Source organism: Eleutherodactylus coqui, unplaced genomic scaffold (assembly GCF_035609145.1).
Source record: "Eleutherodactylus coqui strain aEleCoq1 unplaced genomic scaffold, aEleCoq1.hap1 HAP1_SCAFFOLD_34, whole genome shotgun sequence".
In the NCBI taxonomy this organism is placed as follows: domain Eukaryota; kingdom Metazoa; phylum Chordata; class Amphibia; order Anura; family Eleutherodactylidae; genus Eleutherodactylus; species Eleutherodactylus coqui.
In genome coordinates, this window is record NW_027101931.1 from 1,352,794 (window position 1) to 1,380,449 (window position 27,656).

A 27,656-nucleotide genomic window follows, 5' to 3' on the forward strand; every position below is an offset into this window, starting at 1 on the left:
ACCTGAACTTTTGTTCCCTTAATAAAAGTACCATATAGGGAACACACACACACACAGGCCCCCCCTAGGAATAGCGACCCCTGCAGCACTGACCCAGACAGGCTCTTCAGACATAGTGGGCAATGAGCAATAATGAGGGAAGAAGTAATCTGGCTTCCAATACAGTAAGACCAGCAATGGCAGCCGCAGTGCTTCACACCCCGCGGAGTGTCACTGACAGCAGGAGGAGCCGCCTGTCCTCCACCTCAGTACTGTCAGACCCCGAGGTCACGTGGTGCACGCTGCGGCGCTCTTCTCTCCACAACATTCCCCCCGCCACGGCATGCTTTACACCTGAAGTGGTGGGCGGGGCATAGGGTTGATAGTTTCGCCGGGAACCAGCCGTCAGAGCTCACCACGCGCTGAGGAGAAGCCCCGCCCCTGCAGTGTCCGCGCGCAGCCGGCACTGAGGAGGGGAGCCGGCTGTGGTGGGCAGCTGCAACTGGTGAGGTAAGTGCTCTTCTGTGGAGGGCTCTCTTCTGCACGGGGTGTGTCTGGTCCCCCCCCTCTCTCTTCTGCGTGTGACCCCCTCTCCCGGGGTGTGGTGTGACGGGGCCCCTTATGCAGATGTGAAGGTCATGTGGCTTTTACCACTAAGGGCAGCTGCACACGACTGGGTCGGCTACTGCATGCTAGAGCCCGCAGCGTCATCCGCCCCCGTGCCCTGCCGACGCCCGCGTGTACCTGCTTCTGCCCGCAGTGTCATCCACCCCCGTGCCTGGCCGGCGTCTACGTATACCTGCTTCTGCCCGCAGCGTCATCAGCACCCTTGCCCGGCGTCTGGGTGTGCCTGCTTCTGCCCGCAGCGTCATCCGTCCCCGTGTCCGCGTGTACCTGCTTTTGCCCGCAGTATCATCCGCCCCTGTGCCCGGCCAGTGTCCGCATGTACCTGCTTCTGCCCACAGCGTAATCCGCCCCCATGCCGGGCATCTGCATGTACCTGCTTCTGCCCGCAGTGTCATCCGCCCCTGTGCCCGAGATCCGCGTGTCCCTTCTTCTGCCCGCAGCGTCATCCGTGTCTCGTGTCCACGTGTCCCTGCTTCTGCCCGCAGCGTCATCCGTGTCTCGCGTCCACGTGTCCCTGCTTCTGCCCACAGCGTCATCCGTACCCGGCGTCTGCGTGTACCTGCTTCTGCCCACAGCGTCATCCGCCCCCGGCGTCCGCGTGTACCTGCTTCTGCCCGCAGCGTCATCCGGCGTCCGCGTGTACCTGCTTCTGTCCGCAGCGTCATCTGCCCCCGTGCCTGGCATCCGCATGTAACTGCTTCTGCCTGCAGCGTCATCTGCCCCCGTGCCCGGCGTCCGCATGTCCCTGCTTCTGCCCGCAGAGTCATCCGTGCCCGGCGTCCGCGTTTCCCTGCTTCTGCCTGCAGCGTCATCTGTGCCCGGCGTCCGCATGTCCCTGCTTCTGCCCACAGCGTTATCCGTGCCTGGCGTCAGCGTATACCTGCTTCTGCTTGCAGCGTCATCCGCCCCCGTGCCCGGCGTCTGCGTGTACCTGCTTCTGTCCGCAGCGTCATCCGTCCCCGTGCCCTGCCTCAGCATGTACCTGCTTCTGGCCGCAGCGGCATCCGCCCCCGTGCCCGGCCGGCGTCTTCGTATACCTGCTCTTGGCCGCAGCGTCATCCGCCCCCGTGCCCGGCGCCCGCGTGTACCTGCTTTTGGCCGCAGCGTCATCTGCCACTGTGCCCGGCCAGCGTCCACGTGTACCTGCTCTTGGCCGCAGCATCGTCCGCCCCCATACTAGGTGTCTGCGTGTACCTGCTTCTGGCCGCAGCGGCATCCGCCCCCCTGCCCGGCCGGCGTCTTCATATACCTGCTCTTGGCCGCAGCGTCATCCGCCCCCATACCCGACGTCTGCGTGTACCTGCTTCTATCCGCAGCGTCATCCGCCCCCGTGCCCGGGGTCCGTGTGTACCTGCTTCTGGCCGCAGCGTCATCCGCCCCCGTGCCCGGCGCCCGCGTGTACCTGCTTTTGGCCACAGCATCATCTGCCACTGTGCCCGGCCAGCGTCCACGTGTACCTGCTCTTGGCCGCAGCATCATCCGCCCCCATACTAGGTGTCTGCGTGTCCCTGCTTCTGCCCACAGCGTCATCCGTGCCCGGCATCCGCGTGTACCTGCTTCTGCCCACAGCGTCATCCGCCCCCGGCGTCTGAGTGTACCTGCTTCTGCCCGCAGCGTCATTTGCCCCCGTGCCCGGCGTCCGCATGTCCCTGCTTCTGCCCACAGCGTCATCCGCCCCCGGCATCCGCGTGTACCTGCTTCTGTCCGCAGCGTCATCTGCCCTCGTGCCCAGCATCCGCATGTAACTGCTTCTGCCTGCAGCGTCATCTGCCCCCGTGCCCGGCGTCCGCATGTCCCTGCTTCTGCCCGCAGAGTCATTCGTGCCCGGCGTCCGCGTTTCCCTGCTTCTGCCTGCAGCGTCATCTGTGCCCGGCGTCCGCGTGTCCCTGCTTCTGCCCACAGCGTTATCCGTGCCTGGCATCAGCGTATACCTGCTCCTGCTCGCAGCGTCATCTGCCCCCGTGCCCCTCGTGTGCGTATACCTGCTTCTGGCCGCAGCGGCATCCTCCCCCGTGCCCGGCCGGCGTCTTCGTATACCTGCTCTTGGCCGCAGCGTCATCCGCCCCCATACCCGACGTCTGCGTGTACCTGCTTCTGTCCGCAGCGTCATCCCCCCCCCGTGCCCGGGGGCCGTGTGTACCTGCTTCTGGCCACAGCGTCATCCGCCCCCGTGCCCGGCGCCCGCGTGTACCTGCTTTTGGCCCCAGCGTCATCTGCCACTGTGCCCGGCCAGCGTCCACGTGTACCTGCTCTTGGCCGCAGCATCATCCGCCCCCATACTAGGTGTCTGCGTGTACCTGCTTCTGTCCGCAGCGGCATCCGCACCCCCTGCCCGGCGTCCGCGTGTACCTGCTTCTGCCTGCAGCATCATCCCTCCCATGCCAAGCGTCAGCGTGTACCTGCTTCTGCCCGCAGCATCATCCGCCCCTGTGCCCGGCTGGCGTCCGTGTGTACCTGCTTCTGCCCGCAGCGTCATCCATCCCCATGTCCGGCCGGCGTCCGTGTGTACCTGCTTCTGCCCGCAGCATCAACCTCCCCCGTGCCTGGCGTCCGCGTGTCCCTGCTTCTGTCCGCAGCGTCATCCACCGCCGTGCCCGGCGGCTGCGTGTCCCTGCTTCTGCCCGCAGCGTCATCCACCGCGGTGCCCGGCGGCCGCGTGTCCCTGCTTATGCCCGCAGCGTCATCCACCGCCGTGCACAGCGTCCGCGTGTCCCTGCTTCTGCCCGCAGCGTCATCCGCCCCCGTGCCCAGCGTCCGCGTGTACCTGCTTCTGGCCGCAGTGTCATCCGCGCCCGGCCGCGTCCGCATGAACCTGCTCTTGGCCGCAGCGTCATCCGCCCCCGTACCCGGCGTCTGCGTGTACCTGCTTCTGTCTGCAGCATCATCCACGCCCGGCGTCTGCGTGTACCTGCTTCTGCCCGCAGCATCATCCGCCCCTGTGCCCGTCCGGCGTCTGCGTGTACCTGCTTCTGCCCGCAGCGTCATCTGGCCCTGTGCCCGGCGTCTGTGTGTACCTGCTTCTGCCCGCAGCGTCATCCTCCCCCGTGCACTGCATCTGCGTGTACCTGCTTCTGCCCGTAGCGTCATACACCCCCATGCCCGGCCCGCGTCCGCGTGTACCTGCTTCTGCCCGCAGCGTAATCCGCCCCTGTGCCCGGCATCTGCGTGTACCTGCTTCTGCTCGCAGCGTCATCCGTGGCCGGCGTCCACATGTCCCTGCTTCTGCCCACAGCGTCATCCGTGCCCGGCGTGCACGTGTGCCTGCTTCTGCCCACAGCGTCATCCGCCGCCGACGTCCGCGTGTACCTGCTTCTGTCCGCAGCGTCATCTGCCCCCGTGCCCGGCGTCCGCATGTACCTGCTTCTGCCCGCATGGTCATCTGCCCCCGTGCCCAGCGTCCGCATGTCCCTGCTTCTGCCCACAGAGTCACCCGTGCCCTGCGTCCGCGTTTCCCTGCTTCTGCCCGCAGCGTCATCTGTGCCCGGCATCCGCGTGTCCCTGCTTCTGCCCGCAGTATCATCCGTGCCCGGCGCCCGCGTGTACCTGCTTTTGGCCGCAGCGTCATCCGCCCCCGTGCCCGGCCGGCGTCCGCGTGTACCTGCTCATGGGCGCAGCATTATCCGCCCCTTTACCAGGTGTCTGCGTGTACCTGCTTCCGTCCGCAGTGTCATCCGCCCCCCTGCCCGGCGTCTGCGTTTACCTGCTTCTGCCCGCAGCATCATCCGCCCCTGTGCCCGTCCGGCGTCTGCGTGTACCTGCTTCTGCCCGCAGCGTCATCTGGCCCTGTGCCCGGCGTTTGCGTGTACCTGCTTCTGCCCGCAGCGTCATCCTCCCCCGTGCACTGCATCTGCGTGTACCTGCTTCTGGCCGTAGCGTCATACACCCCCATGCCCGGCCCGCGTCCGCGTGTACCTGCTTCTGCCCGCAGCGTAATCCGCCCCTGTGCCCGGCAGGCGCGTGTCCCTGCTTATGCCCGCAGCGTCATCCACCGCCGTGCACAGCGTCCGCGTGTCCCTGCTTCTGCCCGCAGCGTCATCCGCCCCCGTGCCCAGCGTCCGCGTGTACCTGCTTCTGGCCGCAGCGTCATCCGCGCCCGGCCGCGTCCGCATGTACCTGCTCTTGGCCGCAGCGTCATCCGCCCCCGTACCCGGCGTCTGCGTGTACCTGCTTCTGTCTGCAGCATCATCCGCCCCCCGTGCCCGGCGTCTGCGTGTACCTGCTTCTGCCCGCAGCATCATCCGCCCCTGTGCCCGTCCGGCGTCTGCGTGTACCTGCTTCTGCCCGCAGCGTCATCTGGCCCTGTGCCCGGCGTCTGCGTGTACCTGCTTCTGCCCGCAGCGTCATCCTCCCCCGTGTACTGCATCTGCGTGTACCTGCTTCTGCCCGTAGCGTCATACACCCCCATGCCCGGCCCGCGTCCGCGTGTACCTGCTTCTGCCCGCAGCGTAATCCGCCCCTGTGCCCGGCATCTGCGTGTACCTGCTTCTGCCCACAGCGTCATCCGTGGCCGGCGTCCACATGTCCCTGCTTCTGCCCACAGCGTCATCCGTGCCCGGCGTGCACGTGTGCCTGCTTCTGCCCACAGCGTCATCCGCCACCGGCGTCCGCGTGTACCTGCTTCTGTCCGCAGCGTCATCTGCCCCCGTGCCCGGCGTCCGCATGTACCTGCTTCTGCCCGCATGGTCATCTGCCCCCGTGCCCAGCGTCCGCATGTCCCTGCTTCTGCCCACAGAGTCACCCGTGCCCTGCGTCCGCGTTTCCCTGCTTCTGCCCGCAGCGTCATCTGTGCCCGGCATCCGCGTGTCCCTGCTTCTGCCCGCAGTATCATCCGTGCCCGGCGCCCGCGTGTACCTGCTTTTGGCCGCAGCGTCATCCGCCCCCGTGCCCGGCCGGCGTCCGCGTGTACCTGCTCATGGCCGCAGCATTATCCGCCCCCGTACCAGGTGTCTGCGTGTACCTGCTTCCATCCGCAGCGTCATCCGCCCCCGTGCCCGGCGTCTGCGTTTACCTGCTTCTGCCCGCAGCATCATCCGCCTCCGTGCCTGGCCGGCGTCTGCGCGTACCTGCTTCTGCCCGCAGCGTCATCCACCCCCATGCCCAGCCGGCGTCCGTGTGTACCTGCTTCTGCCCGCAGCGTCATCCTCCCCCGTGCCTGGCGTCCCCGTGTCCCTACTTCTGCCCTCAGCGTCATCCGCCCCCGTGTCCAGCGTCCGCGTGTCCCTGCTTCTGCCCGCAGCGTCATCCGCCGCCGTGCCCGGCGTCAGCGTGTACCTGCTTCTGCTCGCAGCGTCATCCGCCCCCGTGCGCGGAACCCTTGTGTACCTGCTTCTGGCCGCAGCGTCATCTGCCCCCGTGCCCGGCACCCGCGTGTACCTGCTTCTGGCCGCAGCGTCATCCGCCCCCGTGCCCGGCCGGCGTCCGCGTGTACCTTCTCTTGGCCGCAGCGTCATCCGCCCCCGCACCCGGCGTCTGCATGTACCTGCTTCTGTCCGCAGCGTTATCCGCCCCTGTGCCCGGCGTCCGCGTGTACCTGCTTCTGCCCGCAGCATCATCCGCCCCTGTGCCCGGCCGGCGTCTGCGTGTACCTGCTTCTGCCCGCAGCGTCATCTGGCCCTGTGCCCAGTGTCTGCGTGTACCTGCTTCTGCCCGCAGCGTCATCCTCCCCCGTGCCCTGCATCTGCGTGTGCCTGCGTCCGCGTGTACCTGCTTCTGCCCGCAGCGTCATCCACCCCCGTACCCGGCGTCCGCGTGTACCTGCTTCTTTCCGCAGCATTATCCGCCCCTGTGCCCGGCCGGCGTCCACTTGTACCTGCTTCTTTCCGCAGCATCATCCGCCCCTGTGCCGGCCGGCGTCCTCTTGTACCTGATTCTTTCCGCAGCATCATCCGCCCCTGTGCCCGGCCGGCGTCCACTTGTACCTGCTTCTTTCCGCAGCATCATCCGCCCCTGTGCCGGCCGGCGTCCTCTTGTACCTGATTCTTGCCATAGGAAAAATGCAACAGCATCAGCTGGTGTAGAGAAAACAAATCAACAAGCCTTTATTCTCCCCTGGTGAGACAATGGCAACGTTTTGATCCTAAATCATATCTTTGTCAAGCCTAATTTGCGCTACTGTACGGAATTGGTCTGGTCCATAAACGGCTGTTGCATCGTTCTTGGGGGATCCAACCACAGGAGTGGTGTTTTCTTCTGTGTGCTGCTGGAACGTATTGTTATAATGTACCTGCTTCTGCCCTCAGCGTCATCCGCCCCTGTGCCCGGCCGGCTTCCGCCTGTACCTGCTTCCTACCGTCAGATGTGCGCCGTCGCTGGGTGATGACACTGGTACCTGCGACTTTCTTGCAATGTCGTTGCAGACCGGGCCGCGGGTCAGATGGCTTCCATAGACTGTGACATGGCCAAGAAAATCGTGCGAGATCGGTGCATTGCGAGACAAATCTCACAAGAGTATAAACCCCATTCTTTTGAATGGAGTCGTATGCGAGAGAGCGTCCTGCGGTGTCGCCTCTGAAGTCGGCGCGCAGCACAAACGTCTGACCCTCCCCCCCCTCAGATTGCTGCACACGCACTCTCCTATATAAGTGTACTAGCTAATTTGGTCCTGGTGTTTATCTGGTGTTCACACGGACAATCTTATGAAGTCGAGGTTACTTTAGATAAATGCGTTTTGTTTTGCTGAGATGATAACTGTCTCATATATCGTGGGGTGCAGATATGTTATTAGTTACATTACATAGGAATGGTCATGCCAAATTTCAAGTTTGTGCTGTACAAATGTGTGTTGTTAGTTACATTACATAGGGGGTCACTTACTTTTATGCATAGGATTGAAAAATCAAGTTGCAACCCTTTAAATTTCCAATATTTAGTACATAAAGAATGGTTATGGCAAATTTCACATTTGTGCGGTAAAAATTTGTGTAATTATTTGTTGCATCGGGAAGTGAGAGAATTAGCCCCTTGAGTGGCACGCCCGGAAATTTTCCGGGACGAGCTCCATTGCTCATAGCGACATAGCCCGGAAGATTTCTGGGCTATGTATCACTATGGGAGCTGCAGAGCACAATGCCACAAGCTGTGGCATTGTGCTCTGCCTGCACAGACCCACAGAGAACAAAGCAAGGGCTTTGAAAAACCAGCAGAAGATATTGCCGACATGCCGGCAATCTCCTGCTTTGTTTACAGGTTGCCATAGAGACCATCGGCTTGTCAGAAGCAAGCCGATGGTCTCTGTGGCAGGGAGAGTTTGGTGCTTGGCTGTCAGAGGACAGCTAGGTACTAGCTCTTACAGCAGAGATCAGAGAAAACCTCCAATCTCTGCTGTGTTAACCCTTTACATGCTGCAGTCTATGTGACTGCAGCATGTAAAAGGCTGTCACTGCAGCATGTAAAGGGCTGTCACCATCGGACCCCCGGAATGTGATCAGGGGGTCCTGATGGGTCCCTGTGGAAGTCCCCTAAAGGAACAAAAAAATTAAAAAAATAAAAAAAAATAATAAAAAAAAAGGAAAAAAATTATAAAAACACTTGTCTCCCTTTACTTTGTAAAAAATCAAAAATACAATCACACATGTGGTATCCATGCGTCGTAATGACCCAGAGAAGGAAGTTAATGCATTATTTAACCCCTTAATGACATGGCCCCTTTTTTTCTTTTTTCCCCATTTATTTTTTTCTTCCCCCCTGTTTAAAAAATCACAACTTGTCCCGCAGAAAACAAGCCCTCATATGGCTGTGTCAATGGAAAAATGAAAAAGTTATGGCTCTTGAGACGCAACTGCAAAATTAGTTGAAATTCAATGATTAGACCATTTTAAAAAACCTGCCCTGGTGGGCACGACAGGGTGGTAGGAAACCCGCCACTCAAGGGGTTAGATTCCGTACATAAAATTTGGACGCTTGTTCTTTCTACGACATCGGGAAGTGAGAGAATTAGATTCTGTACGTCAGTTAGTGATGGCTTTCATCTTTTATATATATATATATATATATATATATATATATATATATATATATAGATGGCAGATACGCACACCGCACTCTAAAGTCAGATTTTCTGCCGCACGCAGACTGCAGAGGGCGACACCCTTGGATCGCGGGAGCAGGTGAGTACCAAGAGTATGGGGAACGGCTACCGAAGCAGCCGGCCAGAGCCTATGGGAGAGCCAAGTAGTATTTCCATAGTTCTCATTGAAGTGAATGGGAGCCACAGGATTCCGTGTAGCAGAGCGCACTGCGCCATTTATAGAATGTCCGACATCACAGAGGCTGCATGGCTCACTGCTGCACTTCTTGTTCTTGGCTCCTGGTCACTTTCCATGGCAGCTACGGGCGCTGTACTCTCGGCTCTTGCTGACAAGTGTCAGAATAGTCACCAGGTTTTCCCTTCTTGGCCATGAAAAGCTGTAATGGGAATCCCCCTCTGACGATGCGGCCCCTCTTAGGCCTCAGGGATCGGCCATTTACATTTATTGATTTTTCATCTCCACAGAAGGGAGATGAAGGGAGGAGCACAGTGTGCACCTAGGATCAGCAGCAGCGCTTCGGCGAGGAGTTAGGGGTAAGTATATGGGTCTTAGTGGGGCACTATTACTACTGGGGCTGATATAGAGGATACTATTAGTAATGGTGTCCCCTATACCGCCCCCAGTAGTAATAGCATTACAGTGGGGTGCCACTATTGCTACCGAGGCCGCTGTTGGGTGTCACTATGAATACCGGGGCCGCTGCAGGGGAAAGGTGGGGGTTCTGTATTTCAGTAAGAACATCTTAGTAAATGCTGGAAACACACAAGAGGGATGGAATTAGAGGTTTCTGATTGACACGTGAGGAGGAAACTAAATACGGAAACGATGATGGTGGAAAGAGTAAAGAAGTACATTTATGTATTGGCAAAACATGTGTTTACTGAGCATTTAGGCTCGGTTCACACTGGGCGGATTCCAGGCGGAAATCTCGTGGTTTGGCCGCAGCGAAAACCCGCAAGATTTTCACCGGGAATCCACTGCTACAAAACCCACAGGACTTAGCTGCGGGCTTTTCCGCTACAGCCGGCTCTCCCATAGAGGAGAGCGCGTCTGCAGCGGAAGAAAGAAAAATGAACATGCTGCGGACGGCAAATCCGCGCCGCAACGCCGGCTTTGCCATGGTAGATTCGCCGTCCTGTGTGGACGGGATTTTTGCGGCAAATCCGCCCAATGTGAACCGAGCCTTACTGCTTGGTGGCCTGTGTTCTTAAATAACCCCATTATAATTTCTATCCCTCATTAGTTATTTCTTGATACCCCTTTCTAAGTAGACTGTAAAACTATAAAAACTAATAGACTCAGGCACCGTCCTCCATGGTTGTGCCTTAACATGACTTATGATTTGGGGTTAAAGATGATTTATTTAGTAAAGAAGCAGTTGTTCTCCTGGGTCTACAAGGGGTGATCTGTGGGGTACAGCCAGGATGAAATGCTTAGCAGGAATTAATAGTTTTGTGTCAATGTAGAATCTTGCTCTTCTAATCATTCAGTGATCACTGCTTACATCTGATGAAGGCTAAGCATATGGCCTTCATCATGGATATCTATAGTGGTCTTCCTATTTCCGGCTCCCTTGCTTCCCTCATCATAGCCATAGAGTTAAGGGAGGTTCCAAGGAAATATTATTGATGACCTATCAATAATAGTTGATCGGCTGGGGTGCGCCACTCGAGATCCCAGCTGATTGGGCGCCCGCTTTCAGTACTGCAATACACAGGGGTCGGAGTTGGCTCTGACCCCCGTGGAGTGGCCAGTGCTTATAGTTGTAGGCGCAGGTGTCATTGATTTTAATGAGACCCCAGCTTGCAATTAGAAGTGCTGGCCACTACACAGGGGTCGGAGCCAACTGCTTCCACTCCAACCCTTGTGCTTTGCGGCGCACCCCAGCCAATTAAATATTCGTGGCCTAACCTGAGGATAGGTCATCAATAGTATGTGCGTGGAAAACCTTGTTCCTCAGATATGCTGTGCGTGAGAGATCAGAGCCTTTCAGGTTTTACAGGCACAGCTCCAAACTTGTCTGTGCATGGCGTCTGGTATTGCAGCTCAGCCACATTGAAGTGAGTGGAGCTGAGCTGCAAAAGCAGACGTGGTGCACAGATGAGAGTGGGACTGTGTCTTGTGATCATAGGGTCCCAGGGGTCAGATCATTGCAAACGACACATTGCTGACATATTGTAGGGATAGATCACCAATATGCAAAAGTATCAACACCTTTGCAGAGACTGAAGACAGCTGTATGTAAAGGCAGGTGAGCCTAAGGCTGCCTGCAGATGGCCGGGTCAAATCCCACAGCGAGAATTCTGCCGGGACCAATGCGGAACTCGCCTCTCCTGCGGCTCCGGCTCTTAGATGTGCCGGCTGCTGGCCAGCCGACGCATGCGCGGAGCAGAACCGGGGCGCCGAGAGAGACATTTCTGTGCGGGCCTCTGCGAGATCTGCTCGCAGAAATAGAGCATGCCACGATTTTTATTCCGCGTGTATTTTCACTCGGACAAATCGGGGCCGTCTGCATAGGATTCCGTTTTGCAATGTAATCCTATGCAGGTGTCCAGGGGCGGAAATTCTGCGGAAAAATCTTGACGCAGAATTTCGGCCCGTGTGCTGGGGGCCTAAAGAATACCGGTGTGATGGATGTTACTATCAGCAGCAGTGATACATTGGAGGTTTATTCCACGCTGCTGCAAGTGGTCTGCAGAGAGGTCTCCTTCCTGAAGATCACCCCATCGAGCTGCTCTGATTGGCAGCTGTATCGGCCTCCTGGTTGGACACTGCGGCTGTCAATCACTGTTCTTGAGAAGCCCAATGGACAGAGAGGACAGAACTTCAAGAAGACACTTGGGGCAACTGGCAGCGTGGACTAATAGCTGATGATGGCTGCTGCTGACAGTAACCTCCTCCATACAAGTAGCCCTACTTCCCTGCCCCACAGCCGGCACCAGGGGATACATAGTGAACATGTATGTATACAGCTGTCATTAAACTCAATGATACAATCCGCACCTGCTCTTTCCTCTTCCCCTCCGCAGAGTGTGGCTGTCAGGGTCTCTTTCTTCTCTTGCCTAATGTAATGATGAAAAGCGGCTATGTGTGCTGCGGGAGCTGGCAGTGCTTGCAAGGCTGCTATCCCCCACAGCTGCTCCTCTGGAGGTGTCAGGCCCCTAATGACGCAGCCACCCAGTGACCCAGCCATGGCCCGCCATGGCCCGGCTGTGTACGCGTCCCAACCGAGACTCCCGACTCCCATCACAGGCTGCCTGCTGCTAGTCCAGCGTTCCCAAAAGCCCATTGTGCAAGCGCGTCATCATTGTCTCTCTGCGAGTCTGCTGCATCATGGCTGCCTGCAGCAGACTATATTACAGGCCAGCGTTTTTGTCACAGCCTGCAGTCCCCGGGCCCCGACAAAAATACCGGCCTGTAACAGGGTCGGTAAAGAAAAAAAAATACCTGCACAGGCCTGGCGGTAAAAATACCGTCCGAGTGGCAACCCTACCGCTGGGACCACTGCAGGGGGTCCCCATTACCGCGGAGGCCACTGCAGGAGGTCAGTATTACTGATGGGGTATGTTTACTCGTGGCGGAAATGCTGCAGAGTGTCCTCAGCGGAAATTTCCGTGGCAAATTCCGCAGCATTTCTGCATCCAAAAAGCAGTCAAAATCTGCACCCTGTCTAGTTTAAAACAGCCCCATCCTTGTTATAACGACGGGGTAAAATCATACGTGGTGATAAGCCCTGCCCCCTGACGTGTTGGCACTATGCCATAAATAAGTGGGTTTTGGTTTGCACTTTGGGCATTCGGTTTCTAAAAGGTTACATCACTGCTCCTGCACACTTGCGTTTTTCTTGTGCGTTTTTTCACGCGATATCACTGCGTTTTTTTTTACATAATTGTCAATGGGACTTTCAAATGTTAAAAAGGCATCGCACAAAAATCCCAAAGCACCAACTTGTGATGCGTTTTTAACATTAGAAAGTCCCATTGACAATCGCGTTAAAAAAAACGCAGCAATATCGCAGTGTTAAAAAAACGCAAGTGTGTTTGAGCCTTTACAGGGAGCCCGTCGGCTGGATCATGGTGTCCAGACTACAGGCATGATGTTATAGCGCAGGAGGCGCTGAGAGGGTTAATGTATAGTTTTATGGGAAGACATTCAGTATTATTTGTATTCATGTCAACCTCTGCACATTGTGAGCTGAACAGTCAAGTGGGCGGTCCTATCAGTGATTGACAGCTACCTCTGTATGTACAGTCATTCAGATAGTTGTCAATCACTGATAGGACCGCCCCCTGGACTATTCAGCCCACAATGTGCAGAGGTTGACATGAATAATATACAAGTTAGGCCGGCTGCACACTGGTGAGCCCGTTCCTGCTGTGGCATCCGTCTGTGACCCCGGCTGACGACCACGCAGACCTGCATTATCTGTAATGCTGATGACCACGGAGGCTCGGCGTCAGTCACGCGCAGTACAGATTTCTTTTTTCAATATTTGTATTTGCCGTGCCGTCGCTAGAAGATGGCGTGGGAACCCACAGCCCATATGTAATGCCAGTTGTGTCTGATACTGTCTGATCGGCAGCCCAATCAACTTCAATGTAGGCCGTCCGCAGCAAAATAAAGCATTCTGTGATTTTTCTTTTTTCCTGCGCTCACGGGATACGCAATTCGTATCCGCGAGTGTGAAGGAAAAAGCAAAAGTATCTACCCTTCAATGCATGCGATTTGCTGTGGATGCTCCGTACGGACGCAGACCGGGGATTCCGCAATAGTAATCCGATCGTGGGAAGCCGGCCGTAAAGCTATATATCTGCTCTATAACCGGCATGTTCGAGCTGACAGATACCATGTAAAGGAGTTGTTGCAGATAAAGGTCTCATGTCCACGGACCGCGTGTTTACCGTGTATTATGCGTGGGCCACACAGCTGCGTGATACGTGGTAAATGGAGTCCATGAAGGTCACTGGACTTTCATTGATCCATACATGTGTGCCTGTAGATACTTCATATCGATACATGAGATATAGATGGCGGCGTGGTCTATTATCCTGTACCCCCCACACCGTGATCCCTGTACATTGGTAAAGGCAGCGTATGAAATGCCGTCTATACGCAATAGTGAAACAGAGAGGGGAATAAATTCCCCCTGCATATCTATGTGATCCGCGGGTATACGCCTTGCGCCCGCAGCCATGCGCAGTCTCTTGTTAAAGAGCTGCGGGGAGACCAGTGTTTAGCGCTTCGTTGGGGGGCATGAGCCGTTATGTGATAATGGGTTCCTCCATGAGACACCTAGTCTCCTCTGCCAGACGGCCGCAGGTCTCCTACCGGCAGCTCTGGGTCTGCCCAGTGACATGGTTACAGGCTGCAGCCGTGTCCCGCACATGGGCTGCAGCAGCTTATAACGGAGCTTTATGGGGGCGGGAACACATGGATTCTGCCATTTGTTATCTCGATGACTTCAGAACTTTTCTCTGCGGTTTGGTACAACAAAACTATAAATATTTTAGGTTTCCCACTTTTTCTCCCCCAATTATTATTTTAAAAATGTTTTTGCTTCGCTGCATTCAAAGACCCAGAACTTTTATTTTTCCACCAACGAGGCTGTAAGGGATTGTGTTTTTTGTGTGACGAGCTGCAGGTTTTAGGCTGCGCTCACGGGACTGATTTTCAGCGCAGTATCCGCAGCGGACGTCCCGCTACAGATCAGCCGCGGAATGCCTGCCTCTAAAGCCGCGCCGTTTGTGGGGGTGTTATTCTGAATCCCTCTGCGGAGCGCACCCCTTCATTGAGAGGCCGTGCGTTCTGCCTTGGAGACGGCCACATAATTGACATGTTGCGGGTGTGAATTCCGTGCCGCCTGTCCGTTTCCGCACGGGTTTTGGGGAGGTTATTTCCGCGGCATTTTGCTGCTACTGTAAATGCAGTTTACCTGGCAATTCACAGCCTTAATGGTCCTGTTGTGGGGTACATGTAATATGTTGTAGAACTCGTCTTAAAGGAGTTGTCTGAGTGGTTTATAATCTAAACCTGTTCCCCATGCAGTAACTGAACTGCCCGCCATATGCTCCCCTCCCCCGCTCAGTCCTGTTATTGGGGGTCACAGGCTGCTGTAGCATACCCGAGTATTGTCCCAGACTGCAGCAGTAACCCGTGGTCACACATACGGTAATGTAGTGCCCTCTGTAGCATATCCGAGTATTGTCCTGGACTGCAGCAGTAACCCGTGGTCACACATACGGTAATGTAGTGCCCTCTGTAGCATACCCGAGTATTGTCCTGGACTGCAGCAGTAACCCGTTATCACACATACGGTAAAGTAGTGCCCGCCGTAGCATACCCGAGTATTGTCCCGGACTGCAGCAGTAACCCATAGTCACACATACGGTGATGTAGTGCCCTCTGTAGCATACCCGAGTATTGTCCTGGACTGCAGCAGTAACCCGTGGTCACACATACGGTAAAGTAGTGCCCTCCGTAGCATACCCGAGTATTGTCCCGGACTGCAGCAGTAACCCATAGTCACACATACGGTGATGTAATGCCCTCTGTAGCATACCCGAGTATTGTCCTGGACTGCAGCAGTAACCCGTGGTCACACATACGGTAATGTAGTGCCCTCTGTAGCATACCCGAGTATTGTCCTGGACTGCAGCAGTAACCCGTGGTCACACATACGGTAAAGTAGTGCCCTCCGTAGCATACCCGAGTATTGTCCCGGACTGCAGCAGTAACCCATAGTCACACATACGGTGATGTAATGCCCTCTGTAGCATACCCGAGTATTGTCCTGGACTGCAGCAGTAACCCGTGGTCACACATACGGTAATGTAGTGCCCTCTGTAGCATACCCGAGTATTGTCCTGCACTGCAGCAGTAACCCGTGGTCACACATACGGTAATGGGTTTGGTTTTATTGTGGTCTCACAGTATAATATGCAGTTGACAATAATAAGCATCCTTTCTAGTGGTTGTCCGCTAAGGCTGTTGGCGCTCATGCAGAGCGTTTACACTGATAGACTCTCCGCTGGATCGCAGGCTTCTCACTCAGCGCTTCACCTTTCTGAGCAGGGAGCATTTAGACAGAACTACAAGCGATCAGCAATGGTTTTTAGGCTGACTGAAAAGTCAGTGTGAAAGCCTGTGAATGGAAAGTGGGCGATTTTTGTGCCTTTAATCTGCACGATTATCACTCAGATTCATTCATTTGGACAAATTAGAGCAATAATTGTCCCGTGTAAATGGCCCATAACCAGGAAAAAGTTACAATAGACGAACCCCCGGGTCTCCATGGCATACACATGCAGAAGAGCCGCTGACATCGGAGCGCTGAAAAATTGTTTAAAAAAACCTCTACACAGAGTCGAATGGTTGCAGGGAGATCTAGTGGATTAAAAGAAGACGCTCGCAGGAAGGCCGTCCAATTCATGATGTGGGACAAAGAGGCCTCCAAGGCTGACCAGGACTTGTCAGAGTCGCAGTAGCACCAATGTGTAACCCCTTCCCTCCACAGGACTTAAGGGTACATCCTGGCAGCAGAGTACTTCCTGCAACTGGACATACCCTTATGTCATGTGGATAGTGCGAAATCAGAAGAGATCTTGCGCTATACGGCACTGGGAGCCGGCTGTCACCAATAGCTGGCCTCCCTCTGCAACAGCCTAGGTTGCGGCATGGGAAGGGAGCGTGCTCCTTTTGTGACATCATTGAGCTCTCGCGATGTAATCGCAGAGTGCCCGGCTGGTTGCCGGGTATCCTGTATTACCACTGCCTATGATAGCTATAACAAGCGATACGGCATTGCAAGGGAGAAGTCCTGCAATGCCTTATCATAGCGATCATCGGTGATATGATGTAAGTCCCCCAGAGGAAGACAAATGGTGTGTATATTAAAAAAAAAAAAAAAAAAAAAGATAAAAATAATGTACATTTTTTTGTGCTTTTTCTCATATTGGCATAAAAATAGAAATAAAAATTCCTCATATTTGGTATCATTGTGTCCATAACAACATGTACAATAAGTTTAACATGCTTTTTATTCTGCACGGCAAAAAGCGTAAAAAAACGCTAATTTTTAGCGTTTTACCTCACAAAAAAATGCAATAAAAGTGATCAAAAAAGCCATATGTACCTGATAATGGTGCCAATAAAAACTACAGCTGGCCTCGCAAAAAAGGAACCCTCACAGAGCTCCGTCCATGGAAAAATAAAAAAGTTATAGAACTTTGAATGCAACGATTTAGAAAAAAAAGTTTTTCCAAAAAAGGGTTTTATTGCAGAAAAGTGGAAAAACTTAAAAAAATAAGATTTTTTTTCTCGTTGTAATCTTACCGGCCCGCAGAAAAAATGTATTGTGTCATTTATGCTGCATGATTAACGCTGTAAAAAAAAACAAAAAACTATGGCAGAATTGATGTATTTTCTCTGCCTGCTATCATACGTTCAATTTTAGAATGAGACCGAGCTAAATTTTAGAATGGTAGCGATGACACGAAGGCATTATCCAGCGCCGGATAGTGTTAAGATCACATTGTCTGGAGGGGCGTGGCCTGGCCGAGCGCTGAAATGGCCGCTTAATCTCAGAGCTCCGTGAGCAAAGACTTCCTAAAGCGACAAAAAGCACTTGGATCGACTGCCAAACACCGGGAAAAGGCTGATACCGGGCTGCGAGAGGTGGTGGAGACGTGGCAAGCCGTTCGGCACCTTATACAGAAGCCTGGAAGTACTCTTCTACCCGCACGTTCTCCTGCAAGCTTTAACACCAGCGGCCCCTTTGCAAGCTCCCTACGGGCCGGAGAGAGGAGAAACGGAGCTGCCGCCCGACTCCTGTACATCCCAGGTCCTGCTACAGCGATCGGGATAAGAGGTACACTCACTGCTACCGCGCTGTGATACTCCACAAGACGTCCCACTTCCCACACAAACGTCTGGTCCCCGCGCAATCTCCTGCACACCACAGCTCCGGCGGCCCCGTCTCAGGTCACCTCAGTGCCGGGGGGAGGGGGGACAGAGCCACCGTCTGACTCCTGCACTTCCCGGGTCCCGCAGCAACGATCGAGGGGAGGGGGGCATCCACGGCTGCCGCGCTGTGTTACACCACAAGCCATCCCGCAACCCACACAGACGACTAGACCCCACGCAATCTCCTGCACCCCACAGCTCCGGCGGCCCCATCACAAGCCACCTACGTGCCGGAAGGAGGGGAGACCGATCTGCTGTCTGACTCCTGCACATCCCAGGTCCTGCTGCAGCGATCGAGACAAGAAGAAGCTACTAAGTTACATCACCTGTTTAAGGCTTTCTCCTGGAGATGTCCCGACGCAGAGGCCAGCGTCCGCATCCAAAAAGGCTGGATGATTTTTTCTCAGCGCCGACAGCCAGACAAGCCCTTGCAGCGAGCGCTGCGACTTCTCCCTCGTCCAGCGCGGGAAGCAGAAGAGAGGGCTCTCTCTCACCCCCAGCTCACAGAAGATCCCCATCAGAACTCTCATCCAGACAAACGGTGAGTGAAATTGCCGACACACCTGCTTCACACAGAAAGGCAGAAAAAAGACACAGTAGTGCCCCACAGCATGCCCACAAAATGGCGCCCGGCACTATCAAACATATCTCACAGGAGAATTCTGCACTAAATAGCCCAAATAAACACAAAATAGGGCCCCAAGATCGTTCTTCACCGGAGCGCTCACCATACATCTTAGAAAATGAGATACAAGTACCTCCTGCACATAATAAAAATGCAGAAAAAAGGAATAGCATATCCTCACATGCTGCCCACAAAATGGCGGCGGCTTCTTCTTTACTCCTGTTGGAAGACATGTCTCCCACAGTAAGCCCGCTCAAACAAAGACCCAAGATAGATGATATATTAAACAAAGAGCAACAAACCCCATCTCTAAAAGAATATATCACAGCTCTTCCTTCGTCCTCCCAACCAGCATCTGAATCATTTATTAAAGAGATGGTAATCGCTTTAAGCGACTCCCTACAACTTAACTTCAACTCCTTGAGAAAGTCCCTGAAAACCACAATAGAGGACATAGAAGAAAGAGTATCACACACAGAAAATAAAATGGGAGAATTCTCGCAGTCGCATAATGCACTAATAGATGCGCATTATGAGCTGGTAGATGAAGTTGCCCAACTAAAAACGAAAATTGCGGACATGGAGGACAGGAACAGGAGAAACGATATCAAAATCCGTGGAGTCCCGGAAAATATTATAACATCTGAGATTCCTGCCTACTTAAACCGCCTAATGGCTACTTTGCTTCCTAATGCCTCCAATCTAGATCTATCTATAGATAGAGCGCATAGATTACCGAAGCCTAGATATCTTGCCGAGTCCATCCCAAGAGATATCATCGCAAGGGTGCACTTTTTTCAGACAAAGGAAGCTTTAATGTTAGCAGCGCGGAAATCTAATCCGCTACCAGCTCCCTATGAAAATATTCATCTATTTACGGATCTATCTAAAGCCACAATGCTGGAAAGGAAGAAATTCTCTTTAATTACCATGGCTTTGCGCCAAGCAAAAATTCCTTACAGATGGGGCTTCCCGACTAAAATTCTGATAAGAAGAGACGACACTACCCACGTCTTTCTCAATCCAGAGGACGCTACCCAGATCTGCAGAAAGTGGGGCATAGCTCTCCCCTCGCCACAACACCATCAGCCTCCACCGAAAAAACCTCAAGCAGTAGACCAAGAATTACCCTACAAATGACTACCACTAAAGAAGAGGAAGTCTTCTCCTTTAAAAATAATTGGTGGCTGAGCTCGGCGTTTTCCAGGCGAACTTTTTCCCCCCACCATCATTGTACAGGTTTCTTAACCTGAGACAAATTCTACTTCGTCACTTTACATCTGGAAAGTGATTTGTTTTCTGTCTCTTTCAAATTTATATTCTGTAACGTTATAATCTGTGAAAATAATTCAGCTCTATTAAGAAAGTGTTAACATTTTGCTGTACAATAGCTAGTTTCTAGTTACTTTTTACAGTAGTAAATTTTACTTGCTCTCAGGTCCAAATAACATAGGATCTTCCACGTCTCAACTCTTTAAATCCCAAACATAACAGAAAAAAAAAAAAAAATGCCAATTAAAATTCTCTCTTTAAATGCGAACGGGTTGAATTCCCCCTTTAAACGTTCCTCTCTTTGGAGGGAAGCTGTATCTTCTAGAGCAGACATTCTATGTGTCCAGGAGACCCATCTCACTTCCCCCACTTTTCCAGTATTAACCCACAAAAAGTTCCCCAAGATCTACACAGCATGTGCCCCTAAAAAGCAAGCAGGGGTCCTAATAGCATTCAGAGATACTATCAATACCGAAATTCTCACACAAAATGCGGACTCTGCAGGTAGATACCTTATTTTGACAGGGAAGATAAACTCCAAACCTTTCACTCTAGTGAATCTATATGCACCCAACCATGCCCCACTACGTTTCCTAAATAAAATAATGAGGAAGATCAGGAAATGTGAAACGGGAACTTTAATAATATGCGGAGACTTCAACGCAGTCCCCGACAAAATACTTGACTCGTCAAGAGGACTCCTGAGATCCTCCCCCTCCCTATTACCCTGGCTACAGAAAGAGAATCTGTTTGACACATTCAGATGTCTAAATGCATCTTCGAAAGAATTCTCATTTTACTCGGCCAGATATAAGGCTTTTTCCAGAATAGACCTTATTCTAGTCAACAAAAACGCTCTCCCGTGGCTTAAAGAAGCCCAAATAGGCACAATAACCTGGTCCGACCATGCCCCAACAGAAATTTCCATAAACTTGGAAAACACACAAGAAAAAGCAAAAACATGGAGGAATAATGTATTTCTCATGAAAATTCCAAAATATTGCGAAAAGATACTAACGGACCTTAAGGGATATTTTGCAAAAAACACCACCCCGGAAGTATCCCCACTAACCATATGGAATGCTCATAAAGCATATATTAGAGGAACCCTAATCAAAATTAGCTCGCATCATAAAAAGGAAAAAAAGAAACAGTTGAATACACTTACTACACAAATAACCAATACAGAACAAATATTACAGAAATCTCCCACAGAAGACTTGCATAAAGAACTTTTTGATCTTAGGCATAAACTTAGAAGTATTTTGCTAGACAATTACGACAGAGAACAAAAATCTTCCCGAGCCACTTTCTATATTTCAAACAATAAGCCCTCCCGCATGTTAGCCAAAATAGTTAAAAAAAGAACTCAAAAATCTTTGATTCCCTACATCCTGGATCCAAAAAACAAAAAAACAAAAATTTACCATCCTACTCAAATATCAGAAGCCTTCCGACAATATTACAGTAAGCTTTATAACCTAAAAGATGATGCAGAAACACCCCAACCAACAACCCAAATAATAGACTCTTTTTTGGAAGAGATAAAGCTCCCATCCCTTTCACGGAATCAGCTTCTCCAACTAAACATTCCCATAACACCATTGGAACTCAAAGATACCATCCACTCTCTAAAACCCCAAAAAGCACCCGGACCAGATGGTTTTTCAAACGATTATTATAAGGCTTTCCACTCACCGCTCACATCACACATGGCAGAAGCATTCAACCAAGGCATACAACAACGCTTTTTTCCCCCAGAGATGTTGGAAGCAACGATTGTGACCATACCCAAAGCAGGGAAAGATCCCGTCTCACCCGCCAACTTCAGGCCCATATCGTTGCTCAACTGCGACATAAAGATTTATGCCAAAACAATAGCCTGCAGACTCCTAAAAATTCTACCCAACATAGTCCATTCGGACCAGGTCGGCTTCACTAGCGGAAGACAGGCATCGGATGCGACTAGAAGGATCATAAACCTGATCAACAAAAACACTATCACACACACTCCTTCAATTCTGGTCGCGCTTGATGCGGAAAAAGCATTTGACCGCCTCCATTGGGAATTTGCTTTTTCCACACTCAATAAATTCGGATTTAGTGGCACTATCTATAACGCAATAACTGCACTGTATACAAATCCATCCGCAAGGGTACTAGTTGACGGAACCCTATCAAATTCATTTCCCATTACCAATGGTACCCGTCAGGGTTGTCCTTTGTCACCGCTCCTGTTTACGCTGGTCATGGAACCTCTAGCTGAGCATATAAGAAGTAACCCGGACATACAAGGTATCCACGCAGGATTCCGACAACATAAAATTAGCCTATTTGCGGATGACATCTTACTTTCTCTCACTAGTCCACTACATTCTCTCAGGAAAGTCCATCACACCCTTACTAAATTCGCAAAAGCATCCTTCTACAAACTAAACATTACTAAATCCCAAATTTTAGGCATGCATATAAACGACACACTAAAACAAGATATTAGCAAAGAATTCCCGTTTCAATGGCAAACTAAAAGTATCCCGTATTTAGGAATAAAACTATGCTGTCCTATTTCAGAACTAGCAAATGCCAACTACCCCCCCCCTGCTAAAACAACTACAAAATGAACTAGACTCCTTCAGCAAACGGCCTCTATCTTGGCTGGGAAGAGTGATATCATATAAGATGATTATTTTACCCAAAATTCTTCACTTTTTCCGAACCCTACCATTACAAATTCCAAAACAAACAATTGAAAGCTTCCAGAAACAACTATCTAAGTATATTTGGCAAAATAAAAAACCAAGAATGGCATTATCCACATTATCATTAAACAAAAACCAAGGAGGATTGGGTGTCCCTAACTTGGAATCTTATCGTAAAGCCACGATCCTTAGCCAAATACCTTCCTGGCTACGGCATAACCCTAACTTAAGCTGGCCAACTTTAGAACTAGAGCACAACAGTCAAAGACCTCTATCCCTCCTTCTACATGCTCTCACTCTAACCACATTCGCCCCCAACCTTAAAAAACATCTAATATTGTCTGGACTCTCACCCCCGATGAAAGCTTCAATAGAAGCCTGGAAAGAACTCCTCCTAAAATCCGAGAGAAATTCTCCCGTTACCTACTACAACATACCCCTTAGAGCACTAGAATTTCTTATACCCAACCTTAGGCTAACTCCATGGATAAACAGTGGAATTCACTACATCTCAGATTTGTTTTCTAAGGACCATCTGTTATCCTTCCAAGATCTTAGATCTAAATTTCATATCTCAGCAACTGAAGGATATAAACATATGCAAATTGCATCGCTTCTTTACGCACAGAATATTAATTCTCTGAAAATCCCAAAAGTAGTGCTTTCAATATTAAACAACACCCAAATGAATGCAAAGACTAGATTTTTCTATGACATTTTCACTGGTATGTTGAGACCTTCCAAAAAATGCCACTTATTAAACTGGGAGAAAGATCTAGAGCTGGAAATTCCCAGAGATCAATGGCTGAAAGCCTTCAAATGGGCTGGACAAGCCTCGCGAGGGGCAAATTTGATAGAAACCCATTTAAAGGTACTCACGAGGTGGTATTTTACTCCAACTCTTCTGAAATGTAGAAAATTAGCCCTAGATGACAAGTGTTGGAGGGAATGTGGGGGGCAGGGATCCCTGCTTCATATTTTCTGGTCATGCCCACAAATAAAACCCTTTTGGAAGGAAACCTTCCAATTATTGCGAGACGTGTTCAGGGGGAACTTTCCCTTTAGCCCGAAACTGGCCCTCTTTCTGATAGACCCAGGTGGGATAGACCCCCACTCTAAAAACCTCATAGGACATATCCTATTAGGTGCAAAATATCTAATTACTAAAAAATGGAGGTCCGAAATCCCACCGAATCGCTCAGAACTTATTAATCTAATAACTGAACATAGTTCATATGAGAAAATACTTGCTTTACGCAGCGACAGGATTTCTAAATTTAATGAGACGTGGAATCCATGGTTAAGAAAATTCTCAAAATTAGAATAAAGTTCGTGTGGTCCTATGTAATATTTGCTGAGTAAGTTTCACTTACAGGCCTTGTTCCAGGCCTTCTTTAAGTTTTTGTCTATCAATATATTTTAACCTCCCCTCCCTCTGCTCCCACCCCCCCCCCACACCTCCCAACCCCCCCTCCCCCCCCTACCCCATGTGCTCCCGTATTAATACTCACCTACTTTCTTCTTTCTTTAGAAAATTAGAAAATGCTTTGTGACAAACTTCTAGCTGAGTTCTTTACTCCAACCGACTTATAATGTAATTGGATCCATATTATATGTCACTTATTGATGTGATTGTTTGTAAAGTTTAATGAACACAAATTTTCATGTAAGCAAGCTTTTCAATAAAAATTTATTGTTGAAAAAAAAAGATCACATTGTCTGGGAATAAGTTTATTTTGTATGGAATGCCCTAAGGGGATCCCCTTAATTAGTGGGTTGGATCTTATTGATTCTGCTAGGGATTCCATTAGTACAGAAAAGATTAAATCGGAGAGAGGGCCGCTCTGGTGAGTACCGTTGTCTGACGGGGATGTTTAATGGCATTTAAGAATGAATTTAGGAAAGAGATCGGACAAAAGTTACTTGGGGAGTCTGGAGATTTACCCTCCTTTGCAAGTGTTATAATAGTTGCTTTGAGGTTTTTGGGGGGAAGGTGACCTGAATGTATTGCCTGATTGAAGAAGTTCTGAATGTGCAGGAGTAGAATATGTCAAAAGGTCTTAAGATATTCATTTTCAAACCCATCTGGACCCGCAGCTTTGCCCACTTTTAGAGATTTGATGTTTCTATTTCCTGGTCTGAGATGGGATTGTTGAGACCTTGAAGTTGGGATGAGGTGAGATGCAGGGGGGAAATTTACATCAAAAAGTTTTCAACAAAGTGCTCATGAAGTTGTGGAGTGTAGCTATCATTTGAGAGGTAATACAACTTGTGGCAATATTTACTGAATTTGTCAGCGATGCCTTGGGGGATTTAGGATTCTTTTTTTTTTCCTGGGAAAGGAGAAAAGGAATTCTAGCTTTAGCCCGGACCCCCTTGACCACCTTAGCCATGAGGTATACTGGCTTTGTTATGGAAGTTGTAATATGACATTTTAGGTTTTTTTTATTGTATTTCTCGTGGTCTAACACTAGATGTACCTGTAAGGCCTCATTCACATGAGCGACAAGGTTGTGTGATTTTGTCGTGTTGCGATAATGCGACAGATCACGTGTTCGTTCAGCCCATGCTTTCCAATGGGTGAATTCACACCTACGATGTTTTGGAGTGTGCGACATCCAGACACAAAAACCTCACGGGTCCCGCGATATGCACGCGACTCATGAGGTTTTATTGCCCATGTTTCCCTATGGAGCCTTCCTCTCTGTTGCATCACACGAAAACGTGATTTTTGTGCGGTGTGATCCAACTTTGACAGTAGGGAATCCTACTATCAAAGCCCTAATCTAAGCCCTATCTGCCGCTTCTCCCCGGGTTCCCGTCACTGTTCTTCTTCTATCTCTTCTGCCTGGGGATTGAAAAATACCCACCTCCTGGAAGTGCTGCCTCTGATTGGCTGACGCTTAGCCAATCACAGCTATTTATCGAGCATTGGCACTGGAATTTTTTTTAACTGTGGCATCTGACCCAATTGCAATGCAGGAAGATGGCGCAATAACTAAGCTGGACAACAACAGTAGCAGAAGAATACTTTATTCCACAGGAGACACAAAGCATAGCAATCAGTCACAAAGGATATAAGATGATTGTTACATAGTCTGTATAAGAACTTTGTGGTTAAAATAAGGCCTAATGCCCACGCCATGACGGGCTCCGCCAGCGGAATACGGCAGCAGGGTCTGTCACAGCGCCACCCCCTCAAAGACCCCATACTCACCTCCCGGATCTGCAGTGCGAGGTATAGTGTGACGGCTGGCTACCATTGACTACAATGGAAGCCGGCCGTGCCTATTCCCACGGCAAATAGGACATGCCGCAGGTTATTTCATGCTGCGGAATTCCGCTGTAGAATTTCGCAGCGTGAACATTGAGCTGTTAGATTCAACAGAACCTAATGGCTGCAGTGTAACGCTGTGGATTTCCGCCGCGTTTTATGCGTCGGAAATCCGGCCGTGGGCATTAGCCCTAATGGTAGGCGCTTAGCCTGGCAGTTACAAATCCACTTCCCAGCTCACCCTGGGTTGACTGCCCCTCTGTACAGACTTCTAGCTAGTGGTCCAGAACCATTCCACCTTAGTAGGAACACTTCCTGAAGGTGACTTTCTCCAGGCCACATCTTACAATGACTCATCACCTAGTTCAACCGGCAAGATATCGGGGGTTTTGAAGTATCTTTATGCTTGTTAGACTCCGTTTTGGTCTTGTACACCGGTCAGTCTTAGGCTTTCAGGCACTGTTGCACATACTGCCATTACATGAGTACAGCAACCACGAGGCACATGTTGGAGACATGTTATAGTCTCAGGCTGTGGCCCTGAGGCTCCCTTTCAGTCTTTCTACGAAATATTCACAGTGTGATACCCTTTTGATTGAACACAAGAAGCAGAATTGCTGACAGGTTATATCTTCCTCTTCTCTTGTGTCGTCCTCCTCTTCTTCTCCTCTCGTGGCATCTTCTTCTCTCGTGGCGTCCTCTTCTCCTCTCGTGGTGTCCTCTTCTCTTCTCGTGGCGTCCTCTTCTCCTCTCGTGGCGTCCTCTTCTCCTCTCGTGGCGTCCTCTACTCCTCTCGTGGCGTCCTCTTCTCCTCTCGTGGCGTCCTCTACTCCTCTCGTGGCGTCCTCTACTCCTCTCGTGGCATCCTCTTCTCCTCTCGTGGCGTCCTCTTCTCCTCTCGTGGCGTCCTCTTCTCCTCTCGTGGCGTCCTCTTCTCCTCTCGTGGCATTCTCTTCTCCTCTCGTGGCGTCCTCTTCTCCTCTCATGGCGTCCTCTTCTCCTCTCGTGGCGTCCTCTTCTCCTCTCGTGGCGTCCTCTTCTCCTCTCGTGGCGTCCTCTTCTCTTCTCGTGGCGTCCTCTTCTCCTCTCGTGCCGTCCTCTTCTCCTCTCGTGCCGTCCTCTTCTATATGGGGATGTGTAGCAATCCACAACAGGGAATTTTTGGTCAATTTTGTTATGCTTTGTTTTTTAAAAATAAAAATTGTATGGGACACTGGGTGGTGGTGGAATTAGCAAGGAGAAGGGATTGTGGCTAGGTTTTGACTATAGCTTGACTACTCCTTCAACTGTATTATACTGTATTGTCCGATGCAACTTATAAAATATTTTTGAACCATATCTTTTTCTTCTCTCACACAGATCTTGCCTTGGTGACCATGAAAGGACTGCTGTGACCCCCAAAATACAGCAGCCCCTTCATACACATGATCAGTGAGAATGCCAGCGGTCTGACAGCACCAATTACATACTTACGGCATATCCAGGCTATATGTGAGTGTTACTTCACCGGACCCCTGTAAACTAGATTTTACGATCAGAAATAGAAAAAAATGACTCAGACCAAGGGTAGTAAGTTAAATAATGGAACATTTATTTTTATTCTATGTGTTTTGGTTGTTACCTCCCATCACTCACGAAGAGGGAACAGCAACACGCAGGACAGGAAAAATCCCCAGTGGAGGAAACCTGCAGGGAAACCATGGCTGCTGTACTGCCCTTCCTCTGGGCATACTAAGGGAGGTAACACTATAACGTGTGTAAAGTGAAGGCTTGTCACTATTTATGGTGACTGCGTGTGACTATTTATGGTGACTGCGTGTGACTATCTATGGTGACTGCGTGTGACTATCTATGGTGACTGCGTGTGGCTGACTATTTACGGTGACTGCATGTGACTATCTACGGTGTGTAATGATGATGATTATTGAATGTGTTGATGGCTGTACGGTGTGTGTATGTGCACATGTATGGGTATGAGCCATCAATGTGTGAGACAGTGTCTGTGGGCATGCGTGTGACTATACAAAAGATACTCATCTTCATCAGTCGCAGCCGATGTCTGGGTCCTCCTCTGCTTGGCAGAATTTTCTCAAGGATGGATACCGGCGGAGGGTCTTACAGAGGATGCAGTCTGGATGCTTGAACCGTGTGTCGCTGATGAAGTCTTCCTCGTCCATCCTGAATATTGGAAT

The 27,656-nt window shown here is 51.1% G+C and overlaps 1 long non-coding RNA gene across 1 annotated transcript; it reads left to right on the top strand.

Annotated features, from left to right (window-relative positions):
- The first annotated feature begins 450 nt into the window (after positions 1-450).
- On the top strand, positions 451-27,233 carry LOC136593659 (uncharacterized). Its single transcript, XR_010788278.1, has 3 exons — positions 451-489; positions 26,824-26,955; positions 27,104-27,233. It is a non-coding gene; the product is annotated as an uncharacterized lncRNA (long non-coding RNA).
- The last annotated feature ends 423 nt before the right edge of the window (positions 27,234-27,656 follow it).